The sequence below is a fragment of the Mytilus edulis genome, chromosome 7 (genome assembly GCF_963676685.1).
Source record: "Mytilus edulis chromosome 7, xbMytEdul2.2, whole genome shotgun sequence".
Classification (NCBI taxonomy): domain Eukaryota; kingdom Metazoa; phylum Mollusca; class Bivalvia; order Mytilida; family Mytilidae; genus Mytilus; species Mytilus edulis.
The window spans coordinates 92730345-92746909 of NC_092350.1; the positions used below are offsets into that span (position 1 = coordinate 92730345).

General features: G+C 32.6%; 1 protein-coding gene across 1 annotated transcript in view; it reads right to left on the bottom strand.

Moving 5' to 3' along the window:
* The window catches only part of LOC139483508 (uncharacterized), a 124498-nt gene that overhangs the window by 64195 nt on the left and 43738 nt on the right, over positions 1-16565 (bottom strand). The window lies entirely within an intron of this gene.

Below are 16565 nucleotides of genomic sequence, written 5' to 3' on the forward strand. Positions count from 1 at the left end.
AAATAAGTCAACATGACCAGAATGGTCAGTTGACCACTTTAGGAGTTATTGCCCTTTATAGTCAATTTTTAACCATTTTTCGTAAATCTTAGTGATCTTTTAGAAAAATCTTCTCCTCTGAAACTACTGGGCCAAATTTAACCAAACTTGGCCATAATCATCATTGGGGTATCTAGTTTAAAAAATGTGTCCGGTGCCCCGGCCAACCAACCAAGATGGCCGCCATGGCTAAAAATAGAACATAGGGGTAAAATGCAGTTTTTGGCTTATAACTCAAAAACCAAAGCATTTTGAGCAAATCTGACATGAGGTAAAATTGTTCATCAGGTCAACATCTATCTGCCCTGAAATTTTCAGATGAATCGAACATTCCGTTGTTGGGTTGCTGCCCCTGAAATGGTAATTTTAAGGAAATTTTGCTGTTTTTGGTTATTATGTTGAATAATATTATAGATAGAGATAAACTGTAAACAGCAATAATGTTCAGCAAAGTAAGATCTACAAATAAGTCAACATGATTAAAATGGTCAGTTGACCACTTTAGGAGTTATTGCCCTTAATAGTCAATTTTTAACAATTTTCTTAAAATTTAAAATTTTCAATAACATTTTCCACAGAAAGTACTGTTATAGATAAAGATAATTGTAAGCAGCAAGAATGTTTTGTAAAGTAAGATCTACAAACACATCACCATCACCAAAACAAAATTTTGTCATGAATCCATCTGTGTCCATTGTTTAATATTCACATAGACCAAGGTGAGCGACACAGGCTCTTTAGAGCCTCTAGTTTTGTTAAGCTGTGGTCGGTATTAGTTTTATCAAAACTATGGAAACCAATTGATTTGACCAGTTACCACCATGATTTAACTTTTCTATTTCTTTCAAAATGATGGAGAAGCATTCAGTTGATAGTATAGTACACTGCAGCTGCAAGGTGTCATTCCTAAATATAACTCAACATGTAGACATCTTATACGTTCAGGTATTTCATATCCAATCTTTTATGGTAATATTCTTTACAGAGCACAAAAATGTCTGCATTCATCTCAAAAGCTAACAAAACCTTTTAACAGCTGACTTATTAAGAAGGGATATAGTTATGATCCTGTTAACGTCCAATGAAGATTGCATATTCTGGCTTTAGGTACCAGTCTTGTATTACAACTCCAGTTTCTGGTGCATGTCAAAACATTGAGGGAAACAAAATAGTGCATTTTTTCTAAAAAAAACAATTCTGAACTAAATTTTTTCTGTTTGATTATAGGTTTTTGCTGAATTGAAACATATATATAGACTTTAAAAAAATCTTGCATCTTTTGGGGGATATCAATCCAGGAAAGTTTTCAAAGATCAGCTGTTTTGCATGTAAGCCTATGGAGCAGTCAATTACAAGACTGCAACCTGCATAGGGTATTTTTTTCATATGTTCACTGCAAGAAAGAAAAATAATCTCATCATAGATACCAGGACTAAATTTTGTATATACGCCAGACGCGCGTTTCGTCTACAAAAGACTCATCAGTGACACTCGAATCCAAAAGAGTTGAAAAGGCCAAATGATTTACGAAGTTGAAGAGCATTGAGGACCAAAATTCCAAAAAGTTTTGCCAAATACAGCTAAGGTAATCTATGCCTGAGGTAGAAAAGCCTTAGTATTTCAAAAATTCAAAATTTTGTAAACAGTTAATTTATAAATATAATCATATCATTGATAATTCATGTCAGCGCAAAAGTGCTGACTACTGGGCTGGTGATACCCTCGGGGAAAGCTCATGTGGATTTTTGTGTGCCCAGAATGATAAAACATGATTTAAGGAATTTTTAAGAGAAATAAATCCTGGGGTATCAAGTTACACTGAAAAACTGAAATTATGTAATAATTATGCTGTTTTATACTAGACACCATTTAAAAGTATTAATAGATATAAAACAGTTTGAGGCAAATTGAGATTTTCATGGTATTACATACATGATTTTCAATTAAAAAGAACATAGAAAGATTTTTTTCTCAGTGAAATCTTCTTGTGATGAAAATTCTAGTTGCTCAGTTTTGTTGAAAATTAGTGCAAAGTTGAAAAGACAGCTACATACAAAAGTTTTTTTTTTCTTTAGGGTTATTATTTTTATGGCTCAATTGTTGACATTTAGGTTGAATATGTATAAAATGAACTTATTTTTTTATATAGATAAGACCGTTGGTTTTGGGGCCCTTTATAGCTTGTTGTTCGGTGTGAGCCAAGGCTCCGTGTTGAAGGCCGTACATTGACCTATAATGGTTTACTTTTATAAATTGTTATTTGGATGGAGAGTTGTCTCATTGGCACTCACACCACATCTTTCTATATCTATTTTGGTGAAAAGATTTTCACAAAATGTTCATTTTTCATGAGTCTATACTTCTTTTCCTGTCTGCGGCACTGCATGGTTCCATATTTTGGTTAAAAAATTGTTTAAAAAGTAGAATTTTTCTAAAACCATCCATCATGACAAGGATTTTTGTGATTAGGTGTGACAAGTAATCAATATTCTTACCAAAGACATCAACTTGAGTATTCATTTTGTTTTTTCTTGAATTTTATTTAAAATTTTATATGCATTGGTTTGTAAAGTACAGTCTAAAAGCCATGAGATAGTACGCATTTATAAAGACCAGTATAGTCAAAAAAAGAGAAAAGTATGGTCTTTCTTGTGTTCAGACAGTTGTATTGTAGCAAATTCTTCAATATGAAAAAATTTTGGGGAGTTTTTCAATTTTGACTTGAACAAGAGGCCCACTTGGGTAAATTTCATTGAAAAAGGGGGAGGGGTAAACTATTGAATGTGGTTCAATCAAACAGGAGGAAAAAATTAAATAATAGATAAGAAAACTCTTCTAGCTTCACAGTATCCAAATAATAAGAAAACATCCATAAAGATAGGCTAAAATGCGATTTACAGATCATTGTATAGACTTGACTGATTTCAAAAGTTTGCCTGTTTTGAGAAAGGGGTACTGCTTTAATAGTGGGGTTATTTTTAATTATACAGCCAACTAGTTCTTTAAATGGCATTTTTTATGTTCATATATGGCAATTTAATGAAACTAATTAAATGATTTATTTTTTTAAGACATGTCATTATTGTTATATAGGTACCAGTCTTGTATTACAACTTCAGTTTCCGGTGCATGGCAAAACATGGAGGGAAACAAAATAGTCCATTTTTTTCTGAACTCAATTTTTTCTGTGTGATTATAGGTTTATGCTGCCAGAATAGAAAATATATATAGACTTTAAATTTTTTTTGCATCTTTTGGGGGATATCAATCAGTTAATTGAGGTCTGGAGCTGGCATGTCAGTAACTGCTAGTATTCCTTTGTTAATTTATGTATTATTGTCATTTCGTTCAGTTTCTTTTGTTACCTATTCTGACTTTGGACTCGGACTTCTCTTAAACCGAGTTTAATTATGCGTATTGATGTGAGTTTGTTTTTTCTACATTGGCTAGAGGTATAGGGGGAGTTCTAAAAAAACATGCTAAAACCCGCCGCAGTACTCCTCTTGGTGTGGGAGCTAGTTTCTCGCTGCATCGACGACCCATTGGTTGCCTTCGGCTGTTGTCTGCTCTATGGTCGGGTTGTTGTCTCTTTGACACATTCCCCCTTTTCATTCTCAATTTTATTATCTATCTTAAGAATATTTCAAATGCAGAATAACATAAATCAAAAATCATAACCAAGCTCAGATATGACATTTATTTCTGTTAATTGTATTTGAAATATCCAAAATATAAAAACAACATGTTATAACTTTTATGCGTCCGAAGCGATTGTCTGATGTAATTTCACCAGAAACAGGCAAAGCCGAATAATTGAAAGCCAAGTCTAGACAACAGTTTGGAGAGGTATTGGACCAAAACGGACCTAACGATGGCCAAATGTATCTGAGGTCAACTTTGCCCGAGGGATTTAAAATATGCAACAGGTATATTGTGTCCTCGTGCATAAAAATACATCGAAACCCACCATAAGTTTAATTTTGTGCAAACGAAAAGTAATATGATGAGCAGTTAGTCCAAGGAAGGCGTCACAAAAAAGTTTAAAAAAAGCCTTGCAAGACGTCATAACTATTTGGACTAAATGAGAAGTTCACACTATAAGTTGTCTTAAGATCATAAGATGATCTGGATGATAAACATGTCTGTTGTATTTTCATTTATATACACAGCTTTCACAAACACTATGCTTATCCATGAGTTTTCGACTTTCGATGAAAATAAAGCATTCTTCTTAGTTATGACATAGTTATAACTACAAATATCATGGTTACACGATGGATATTCCAAGTAGTTGAAATGTACATGGACTTAGAATTAACATCTTCTCAACCTATACGTCTTTGAAACTCCTAATCTAATTTTCGAATGTCCTATGCAATATGTAAAAACATCTAACAAAACAATGGTTATGCATACTAATGCCAGACATACACCAGCAGATAGTCCAATCGCGAACGATGAGATCCTATTATCGTCGGCACATGTATGCTTCCTACGAAATGATGATAGTGTCTTTTTATCAAGTCTTTGTAATGGCGGGAAATTGTGTGTGGTGTTGAGTATTTGTAATGACAAGCACTGACTGCTGCAGTCACATTCAGGTTCTACAAAGAAATATTTAAGAATTAAATTAACTATATCCCTTGCTACAAAGTTGAACAGGGTTTAATTTGAATGTCCTGTACGTCTGTCTGACATTTGTCCGACTATATTGTTGTTGTCATCGCAACAACTGACACAATCCTAAAACGAATTTCATTATTAATTCGCATGCTACCATAAGACATAAGAGTTTAGTTAGTTAAAACAGTAATTCACTAATAGCATGCTCCATTCATCGAAAAACATTAATTCTCTAATTGATAGTTTGAATAATAATTCTCTTTTTGGTTAAACGTTGAATCTTTTCTATGAGTTTACATGCACATTCATTATTTTCATACTTTTTTTTAACTTGTCTATTTTCACCGAGAACTGAAGATTTATGTATATGTTCCAGACCATATGAGTATTTGGACCGTACGCGTACGGTCCGGACCGTATACGTCTACTCGTATACGGTCCGACCATACGCGTACGGTCGGACCGTATGAGTATACGCGTATGGTCCAATACGTGCTGATCATACATGTTATTGGATCATATGGCCATTGGGTTACATTTAAACAGAAGTGGGACATTTAAAGACGTATCGTATCTGTATCTGATACGTTGACGTATCTGAACGTATCTATTGTTTATTGTTAAAATACATATAGCAATCGAGAGAATATGCCAAAGAGTTTGAAAACATATATAGTGAAAGGACGATGACATTTCGTTGTCTCTTTCACTTTTAATAACTGTATACCAAAATCATGAATTTTTAAATCTAGTTTTACATGTATTGCCCTAAAAGTTATGTTTCTACGATACATATTCACACTACCTATAACACAATTTTGATTGATTGATTGTTAGTTGTTTTACGTCCAGTAGTAATAAAACTATGAAAACAGAAGCTATCAACATTTACACACATTTAACAATCACGTGTTTTTCATGTCAATCCATATACTTGTATATGTTTTTTAACACTCGATATTTAAATCAGTAGAATAATCTAGGCGTGATGTTGAATTATAAAACAAATAAAGGTACTTGTTTGGCTTTATAACTATTTTGATTTGAGCGTCACTGATGAGTCTTATGTAGACGAAATGCGCGTCTGGTGTATTCAATTATAATCCTGTTTCCTTTGATAACTTTTAACGTTAATAATATTTATACGCGCACTTTAAATTTGCTGATAAATGGGGACTGAACCATTCAACATCAGCAGAGTCGGATTGATGACTGATACCAATTATTATACATTTATGAATTAGCAGGCAATAGTTTTTTTTCAAACATTAAAATGAAAGAGAACAAAAATTGTTATCACCCTTTCCCCTTTTGTTAAGTTATAAACGAGTAAACATAAATCGATTGAAAACTATCGTGTAATAAAAAAGTGTGCTAATGACCGAAAGACATCTAACAAACAAAAAACACAAATATACATGTACTTTCTAAACTCATAAATAATCAATTATATGCAATAACCCATATATACGTTCATATACGTCAACGTATCAGATACGGATACGATACGTCTTTAAATGTCCCAATTCTAGTAAACATTAATTACAATCTTTATTTTAGTTTTACAAATTGATATTATTACAATTAGATAGATACAATGAACAAACGAACAACTGCAATAAAATGTTTTGTTTAATTGTATATCTGAATCTTATTTTGGTACTCTCGCCCAAGGTGACACTTGCTATCACAAGTAACGTGATATTTTTTACATTTACATGTATGAACCTTTGCATTTGCATATTTTTTTATAAAGTTGCTCAATATTCTAAAACAATTGTCCTGCCACGTTATGTTTACTTCCGATATCTTCAATTTCAGTGAACGTATTACTAATCGGCATGCTAAATACATAAGAATAACAGATTTGATTGCCGTGAATTTTTTTAATAGTTAGAATATAAAGTTTTTATTTTAATTACAATTGAACTTTTTATATTTCTTTGGGAGTTAAGCTATGTTGATTTGTTATATGCATGTGTATCTAATAACTTGACAACATTCTTATTGTTAGTCAGACCGTACGTGTACGGTCCAAATACTCATACGGTTTGGAACATATACATATATGTCATGTGAATGAACTGGTTCTGTATTTCCTTGCCATTTTTCAACCACAAATAGTCATAATAAAAGTACGTTTAGCCTATTTCTGTATTTTTGTACTGTTTTTAAGTTAGCCAAAATTACCTTTAGTTGTAGTCGGTAAGGATGTGTCAAAACCTACAAAAAACGAAAACATTTAAAACTAACATTCAAATCAATTCAAACGATTGGTAAACATCTATCATATTCCTGACTTGGTACATGAATTCTGTAGAAAATAGAGGATTAAACCTGGTTTTATAGCTAGATATTCCTCTGAAATGTATGAAAATGGGTGATCAAAACAAACAGAAATAGTAGTGAAGATATGTCTAACGAATTTGGGAAAAAATCTATTTTTCGTTATTAACATTTGTATGAAGGAAGTTGTATATTGTTTCCGGTCTGTATTTGTGGGTCTTCTTTGGAAAAAAAATGACCTTTTGTAATTTTAACGTACATGATACAACAACATAAGATCTGCAAGCTTTACTTGTCACATGATATTACCTCAGGATGTGTCTACATATTGAGTTATTGAGAAAATAACTATTTCGGCTAATTTAGTGTCGAAATAAATTAAATTAAACTCATAATCGATACTAGGCTTAAAGTTTGGTTACGAGACCGCGTGTTTCGTCTACAAAATTACCATCAGTAACGCCTGAATAAAATGTAGTTAAAAAGGCCAAAATAAAATAGGAAGTGTATGAGCAATGAAACCATGTTTTATTTCATATATCTTGGGCAAATAATTGTGCACCAAACTACCCACATTCACGTACATTCAGTTCGTCTCCGCTGTTTGTTTGCCGAAAGCCACACAAGTGGTGTTATTCTATTTATCTATCAAGCGTTTAAGATGTGCATGCTCAATTTAATGAACTATATGTTTTACGTTATTTCTGTTGTTGGTGTTTATTACCAGCGCTCTCTTACTTGTATAAGGCTTAGGATTTTCTTTAGGATTTTGGCATCGCGCATCACGAAAGAGACATTTTAAGTGTCGAAATATGCATCTAATGAAGTAAAATTTGCCCCCGTTGATGTTATTGTTGTAGTTTAAACAATATCAAATTAAGTAACGAACTGCATGGTAAATTTCAAAAGGGGTCTATGAAACCTTAGAAATGAAATGTGTGACCTCTTCAACCAATTGTGCGAATGGTTTTTATCAATATACGTTTCAGAAAAGACTTGCGGTTGAGTTTGTCCATTGTTGAACGGTTTAGGGAGATCTATAGTGTATTGCGGAAATCTTTCTTATTGGCAATCACACCAAATCTTCTTATTTTCATATTCATAAAACTTGAGTCTGGTTTTACTTGTATCATTGATGAAATGAAATAATCATTAAGAGAAGTAAAGGATACAAAATTGTTATTCAAACTCGTAATTCTAAAATAAACTGACAACACCAAATGTTACTAAAAAACAAAAGTCAAACATACACATAACATAACTCAAATCACAACATCAAAAACAAAAGACGGAACAAAAACAGGAGATGATCTCTAGTGCACAGGAAGGGTAAGCAAATTCTGCTGTTCATGTGGCACCCGTCGTGTTGCTCATGTTAGTACAAATCCGGTGATAAGTCCAATTTTGTAAACCATTTTCGGGAAAAGGGGACCGGATTGTAGTTGCAACAACTGGAACATATCCGCCGGTATTCCATTAAAGGTCAAACAATTCGTGATGGCGTCTGTAACATTAACGAAGAGACGATTTCAACTTCATCACTTGAAACTCTTAGTTTGATAGATTTGACTGTCCCTTTGGTATCTTTCGTCCCTCTTTTAGTGAGCAGCAACCCTATATCAGGAAATCATGATAGGAAATTCCAGCCCTGGAATATCGTATTAACTGTGATGTATATTCTCCATATGCAGGCGCTGCTGGAATGTTGTTACATAGAAAAGAAAAACCCTCTCTTGTCGTAAATTGTTTTTCATCCGATCATTCTTGTAAATTTTTAGATGAACATGTCAAGATATCAGGCAGACTTAAATGTATCTGTTGTAATCTTTAGCTCAAGTTCGATAGGAAAGATGTGTTCAAGATAGTAACTAAATTTTGATTTTTTTTATTGAGAGCAGGCCTGGGGCGAATTTAATTGCAATATGATGCATTATATTACAGTTAATTTGACAAAACCATGCATTAAATTACAATTACAATTACATGCATTTATAAATTTTGAAATCATTAAGAAACTAAGGTTTCAACTCCCTCAGGCTTGACTTTAAATGAATTTGGCTATCAATCTTAGGTATTTTTAATATATAGCTCTTCAACGGTTTCGGTATTTATACATCCTCGGATTACAAATGTTTGACTTTGAGCGTTCCAGATGAAGGTAAATCCAGAAAAGCGCTTCGGACGCATTGAAATTATTAAACGTGTTGTTTTCATTTTTTTTATCTAAGTAATGCATTATGACTTTTGCAAAGTAATGCATTGTATTACACATTACATTGGTGAATGTTAATATTAAGAGGAGAAAAAATCAAAACTTTTAAAAAATAACATGAAGTCACATATGATTATAGCATATGCAATAACTGTTCCTTATACATATTAAAATTTAAGTATATATATCAAGTAAAATGTCTTTTCAATACAACTACTACATTTTAAAATCATAAGGATTTCAAGGTATATATCTCTGTTTTATCTCTAAAAAAGAGAGGAGGTTTAATATTTAATCTAACTAAAGTTTACTTTACTTTTATAAATATACATTTGTTCATTTAATTCCAATCAAAAATATTTACTGCGACTGTCTTTCCTAAGTAAATATGAACAAAGAGATTAATTTATGACCAAGACTCAAAGTGGTGAAAAGATTGATTGTAAAACAAACTTATTAGTATTTTATGCCCTCACACCACATCTTCCTATATTTATTAGTGTTTTATGCCAAAAGTCAATGTTCCTGTTATTTAATCATGATAAGGTATCGATTGATGGTTGAACAAAAATTAAATACTTTTACAAAAATACTTTTACAGTGATGCTTTTCAAATAAAAACAAAATACTATCCAAATGATTTAGTCCGAGATTACTCTGACGTCCAACGGCTGTTTTGTTAGACAAGCTGGGGCCGTGGGACGTCAGAGTTCGTTCCATATCAAAAAGTGGATATTTGCCCACCCAAAATAGATGCGCTGCTTCGTCGCTTCTGATGCCGAATGACGGCCTTGGAGTTATATAAATCGGGCATTTATCTATTCATTTATCTCGGACTACAAATGATTATGTTCTTAATTAATACACAAATCTGCTTTAGCTGAATCTCAAACATTCTGTTAAAGATTTTTATATAGTATGTCAACAAAATAATGCCATGAAATGCAATGTAATGTTTGAAATAACACAACTATTTTTTCAGGTAATGCATTAAATGACAAAAATTGCCACATTACACATTACATGCAATTACTTGGAAACATGTAATGCATTACAATGCATTTAAATTACAAATTAGTATTACTCCATGTCTGATTGAGAGAATGTTATTTATTTAGCGGAAAGGGAGTGAAGTTAGGTATACTGCTAACTTCTTTTCTTTCTTCCAAAGTAGTTCCTGTTTGAAGTCAGCCTCATATGAATAATGGAACAAGTTAGTTCCCATGGGAAGGCCGATTATTTGTTGATTTATTTCTTTGAACATGTTGAATCAGAGTGATTTTTAACAAATTACAATTTATCCCTCCGTAATATATTAAAAAGCTTACAAATTTTACTTTCCAAGTGACATTCAACTGGAGTTTTGTTTCATATCAAATATTATACATTATTGCACCGATGATTTTTGGAATATCTGTTTCGGTTCTTTAAACTATAGTATCATATCATTTTGATATCATGCCTTCATCTCATACCAGGCGCTTGGCATTACGTTTTGATTTATTAGTTGAATTGATATTGTAAATCATTATTTAATATCATATGGAACGACAAAAATATGTTTTAAAGTTGATATACTTCCGGTTTCATCCCGTAATATAAAGTATAATATCCGTCTTATGTTTAAAAATGATAATCAACTTTTTTATTCGTTTTACTCACATGAAAATGTATTCGTCTTTATATATGGTTCTGTTGGTTTAATTATCGTGATTCTAGCTGAAACAGAAATTAGAAATATCAGTAAACTCTTCTTAAAAACTTGAAAAACAATATGTATTTCTTGGCTTAAATCGGTGTCCTTGATATGATCCATTTGTCGACCTTATTTTCACCCTAGAACGATTAGCAACATGCCGTTTTTTAGCGGGAGATGGGGCTTATATAGACAACAGTAGTTTATCGAGGCTTAAACCTCGAAATTGATTAAGGAGACAAATCATAGCAACAAACAAAAACCAAATGAATCGTATGAACTCCATACTGAGAGAAATGAATCGTATGAACTCCATAGTGAGGGAAATGAATCATATGAACTCCATAATGAGGGAAATGAATCGTATGAACTCCATAATGAGAGAAATGAATCGTATGAACTCCATAATGAGAGAAATGAATCGTATGAACTCCATAGTGAGGGAAATGAATCATATGAACTCCATAATGAGGGAAATGAATCGTATGAACTCCATAATGAGAGAAATAAATCGTATGAACTCCAGAATGAGGGAAATGAATCGTATGAACTCCTTAATGAGGAAAATGAATTGTATAAACTCCACAATGAGCGAAATCGAGTGAGTCAGTAAGTTAAAAGTAAAAATACAAAAATATTAAAATCCGAAGAAAATTCAGAACGGAATTCCCCTTAGTGTCTACTACTATGCATACATTACTCGAAATGTGAATCCACACTCGATACAACTAATAGACTATACTTTTATGTAAAGACCTAAGACCACTAAAAAATGTCTCATGCGAGTTGATCTACCAACACATTGTATAAATGATTTGCAATTAACATATACTATCTACTTACACCGCCCCTTCTCTTTTACAATGGAAGTTATATTATCGTTTGTCCTCCATATATACACAATGTGTTCAGCATAAAAATCATCTGAAGTGTCTTTGATCAGAAAACATGAAGTGTTGTCATGGTAAAACATGGCAGCAACATATTGAAATCCAAGTCTACATTTTTGTATGCAGATGTTTTGTGTATTGTAACCAACTTTTGGTATTGAAATTTGGACGTTTGCAGACACCAATGGTTTGATGAAGGCATTATGTATCACTGTAATCTCACTTATGTAACCTGTTACGACAAACGACGCATTGTTAAATAAAGGCAGTAACAGTAGTATACCGCTATTCCAAACTCATAAATCAAAGGACAAAAAACAAAAACGGTGTAGCTAACTAAAACTGAGGGTAATGCATTAAATATAAGAAGAAAACAACGACACAACATTAAAATGTAACACACACAGAAACGGACTAATCATTAGATAAAATCATATGAGAATAACAAGTATAACATCAAAACCAAATACATGAATTTATGATAGATAAGTACCGTGACACGTCTTATAGTGATGTGAATTCACACTCAAAAATAAAGATAATGCATGGCACAAAATATTTACGCTAAGAAAAAGAAAAAAAAACCATGTTCTCATAAAAGGTAGAGGTCAAATCTTATATAACCTTATAATGCAGAAAATTCAAATTAATTAATGTACACAAACACTGCAGGAATCTTTTCATAAATAGTATCAGAGAAATTTACTGAATACACCCATGAATATCATGAATATCATGAATAACTGGGAAATTGTATTCAATATAAAGATATAAAGATAGATTATATATATATTCTGTAAATATCAGAGGTAAAGCCCCTTACAACACATTACCTTCAGACTTATAACATATGTTTGGATGTTTCTTCCTACAACTTCTATAAGATCAGTTGTGTTACTAGTGGACCCCACAACACATAGCCTTCAGACTTATAACATATGTTTGGATGTTTCTCAATAAATCTGCTATCAGGTCAGCTGTGTTACTAGTGCACCCTACAACACATAGCCTTCAGACTTGTAACATATGTATGGATGATTCTCCCTACAACTTTTGACGTCTTAAAGGTCAGTTGTGTTACTAGCGCCCCCTACAACACATTTCCTTCAGACTTATAGAATATGTATGGATGATTCTCCCTACAATTTCGAACGTCTATAAGATCAGGTATGTTACTAGCCGCACCTACAATACATTACCTTTAGACTTATAACATATAAATGGATGATTTTCCCTACAACTTCGAACGTCTATAAGGTCAGTTGTGTTACTAGCGCCCTCTACAACACATTACCTTCAGACTTATAACATATGTATGGATTATTCTCCCTACAACTTCGGACGTCTATAAGGTCAGTTGTGTTACTAGCGCCCCTACAACACATTACCTCCAGATTTATAACAAATGTATGAATGTTTCTCCCTACAACTACGGACGTCTGTAAGGTCAGTTGTGTTACTAGCGCCCCTACAACACATTACCTCCAGATTTATAACAAATGTATGGATGTTTCTCCCTACAACTTCGGACGTCTATAAGGTCAGTTGTGTTACTAGCGGCTGCTACAATACATTCATAAGCGTTGGAAGTGGTTATCAAATTTTTCAGAGCTGGAAAAAAAATTGATAATTCACAATCTGCGTTGTAGAAATCTGTATTGGTATGATTTTTGATCATACCAATCCAAAACCATGGATCTGATAAGCTAAAAATAGAAACAAAAATGTCAAAGTTCTGGTGATCTTATAAGATGTTATTCCCGTTACCATGATATATGTATACAGTCAAACCTGTATTAAGTGACAATCCAAGAAAGAAGACAAAAGTGGTCACTTAATACAGGTGTTCTTTAGATACAGATTCCACAATTTGGAATCATTACCGAACTGAACAAAGAAATAACACGACGGGTGCCGTATACCTTGCAGGAAATGATTACACGTCCAGAGCACATAATTTCACACCCGGTTTTTAGTGGAGTTCGTGTTGTTTCTTAGTTATTTTAATAACTGTTGATGTAAATGTCCTTTGGTTTTTTGAGTCTTTGTTTACCCTTGGTTTTGATCGTTATTGTCTTTGAATAGTAGGAAACATTTAATAAATGTACATTATAACTTTTGAAGGTACTAGTGTAAGTAAACAAAGCTCATTGTGTAATTAAAATTTTCCTTGGTTTTTTTTCTGCATTTTCTTTTAATGTGTTTATACATCATATGACAGGGTTCTTGATATATAATGCTATATTCAGTCTAATTCCAGAGCCCTTTTACAATGAATGCCTTATGTTCCACCAAAGCAACCATTTACAGGTATAACCAAGTGATAAAGGTCAATACGTTCAATTTTAACAAAATATATAAATTCATGAGAGAAAAAAATGTACTCACAAAATATTTGACCTTTTAAGAAATGTAGTTATATATTTCACTAAAGTCTGGCTTCGCTGGTTGAATGATCCGTTCTTTTACAGTATGCTTCAGCTGTGAACCAGTCTACATCCTCCATAATAATTTGTATCGTAAGGTTATCCCGGGTACCAACAGAGGCTGAAAAATATCAACTCATAGCCAGTCAGGAATATGACAGTTGTTATTTATTCGTTTGATATGATTGCGCTTTACATTTTACAATTTGCTCAGCGACTTTAATTTACTTTTTTCCTCGTAGTTCGGTATTTTTGTTATATGACTTTTTTCAGTAATGTGATATCATCGTGTTGCTCAATTTGTACTTGAATTAGTATTTTGTTCTGCAATGGTATTTGTCCTTCATGTTCTTATTGTACATGGGTTGTCCTTCATGTTCTTATTGTACATGGGTTGTCATTGTCCTTCATGTTCTTATTGTCCATGGGTTGTCTTGTTTCGACTTGTGATTTGAAATGCTTACTTTTTATCCATTGACTTTGAAATTTAAGATAGAAATCAAATGTGGTATCAGGGTTTTAACATATCAGGCACTTATATAGGCGCCAAAGTGAAAAGGAAAGCTGATGTTACTCTTTAATTTGTCTCGCTTAGAAGTTGCTATTTTACTGACTTTTATCGTTGAAATCGATTGATCATCTTAAATCAGCAACGATATTGGTCTATTTTCATAGCTTCATGGATGTATTTTCCTTAGACATACTTTTAATACTATACAATTTGTACTTACCAAATAATGATATATTATCCTCTTCTGCTGGTATAGCTTGCAAGAGAGAATGGCATGAATTGATAATGAAAATTGAATTTCAAATTATAAATACTTATTTGGATTGTTTTCTTCGTTAAATCAAATAAAATCAAGTTGTAAAATAAAATCAGATAAAACCGTGAAAAACATGTAAAATAGGTTAGAAGATATCGAGGTAACAGAATACGGTCGATAGAAAAAAGGTCAAGACGCGCGAAACATCAAAACATTGTTCATTCAAACCAAAGATTGAACAGTTACCTTTTGTGTTCGATGAAAACTGTTGTGTGAGGTATAATTTATAAAAAGAACAAAAAAGACAAAATATTAAAATAAACTGATACTTGGTAACCAATTACGTTTCATCTCCAGCAGATTTATTAAAACAGTCCTTAAATGTGATTTGCATGCGTATTGAAGATATTTATTCCGGAGACTTGTTTTAGACTAGTAATAATGACCACGTGTCATCCATTCAAAAACACCACTAACTTATTCTCTGTCGACAAATTCATAATTATTTACAAAAACACAACTTGCATACAAAGACAAATAAAAATGGAAAGTCCATAAAAACTGCCAAAAGTCAAACGGTATAATGCAATGGAACAAACGATAAACAACTGCATTATTCCTGACTTGGAACAGTCAATTTCCGAATAAAGTGCTGGGTAAACCTTGGTTTTAAAGCTAGCTTAGCCTCGCTCTTGTATATATGGCAGTTAAAAACTAAAAATACAAAACGCTTAGGCAAAATGTACCTTCGCTAAAAATGCTTGTGCTTTTCGTGTTCGTTTTAGTAATATATATTCACATATTCAAGCATTTGTATATCAGAGAGGGGCTAAAGGGACACTTTATTATATTATTATATTATTTTATTCTGGTATCACCTAAGTTGGACAAAGGTATACAGAAAAACAGATTAGTTTACATTAAATTGCATATATATGTACATTTGTTGAGGAAGCATTAAATATGAGTTTTTCACAACACTCAAACTCATCTATGTAAAAAAAAACTGACAACGCGCTAAAACAGAAAAAGACAAACAGACAAACAAAATAAAACTAGAAACAACATAAAGCACTAACGAATAAGCAACACGAACCCCACCAGAAACCTGGTGTGATCTCAGGAGCTCTAGATGTGCCACCCGTCTTGTTGCTAATGCTATTTTAAACCCGGTAAATTTCTTATTCGTTAGGTCTCATATTTGTGAAAAGGGAACGGAATTGTAGTTAGTTATTGACACGGATATTCCATAACGGTCAACCAACTCGTGATGGCTTCCGTAAAATTTACGGATGGCCGATTTCAACTTCACCATTTTGGAAATCAAGAAAATCTTGATAGAAAGAACAAGCCCGGGATTATCTTATCAATTTGGAGAATGATAAGATATTCCTTGATTTGAATTGCATGCATATTGTATTGAAGGTTTGTGATGATGTTTAGTAAAGAAAAGTCATCAGGCGTATATATACAAAATGTTATGAGTCTGTGGTCAGTTAAAACTTCATTATAGATACCAGGATATTAGTTCGGTGCATGCGTATCTTCTTCATGAGAATCGCGGCATTAACATCAAAAACAGTTAGAAGGCCAAGCGCAATGAAAACTAAATCTCCGAAAAGTTAT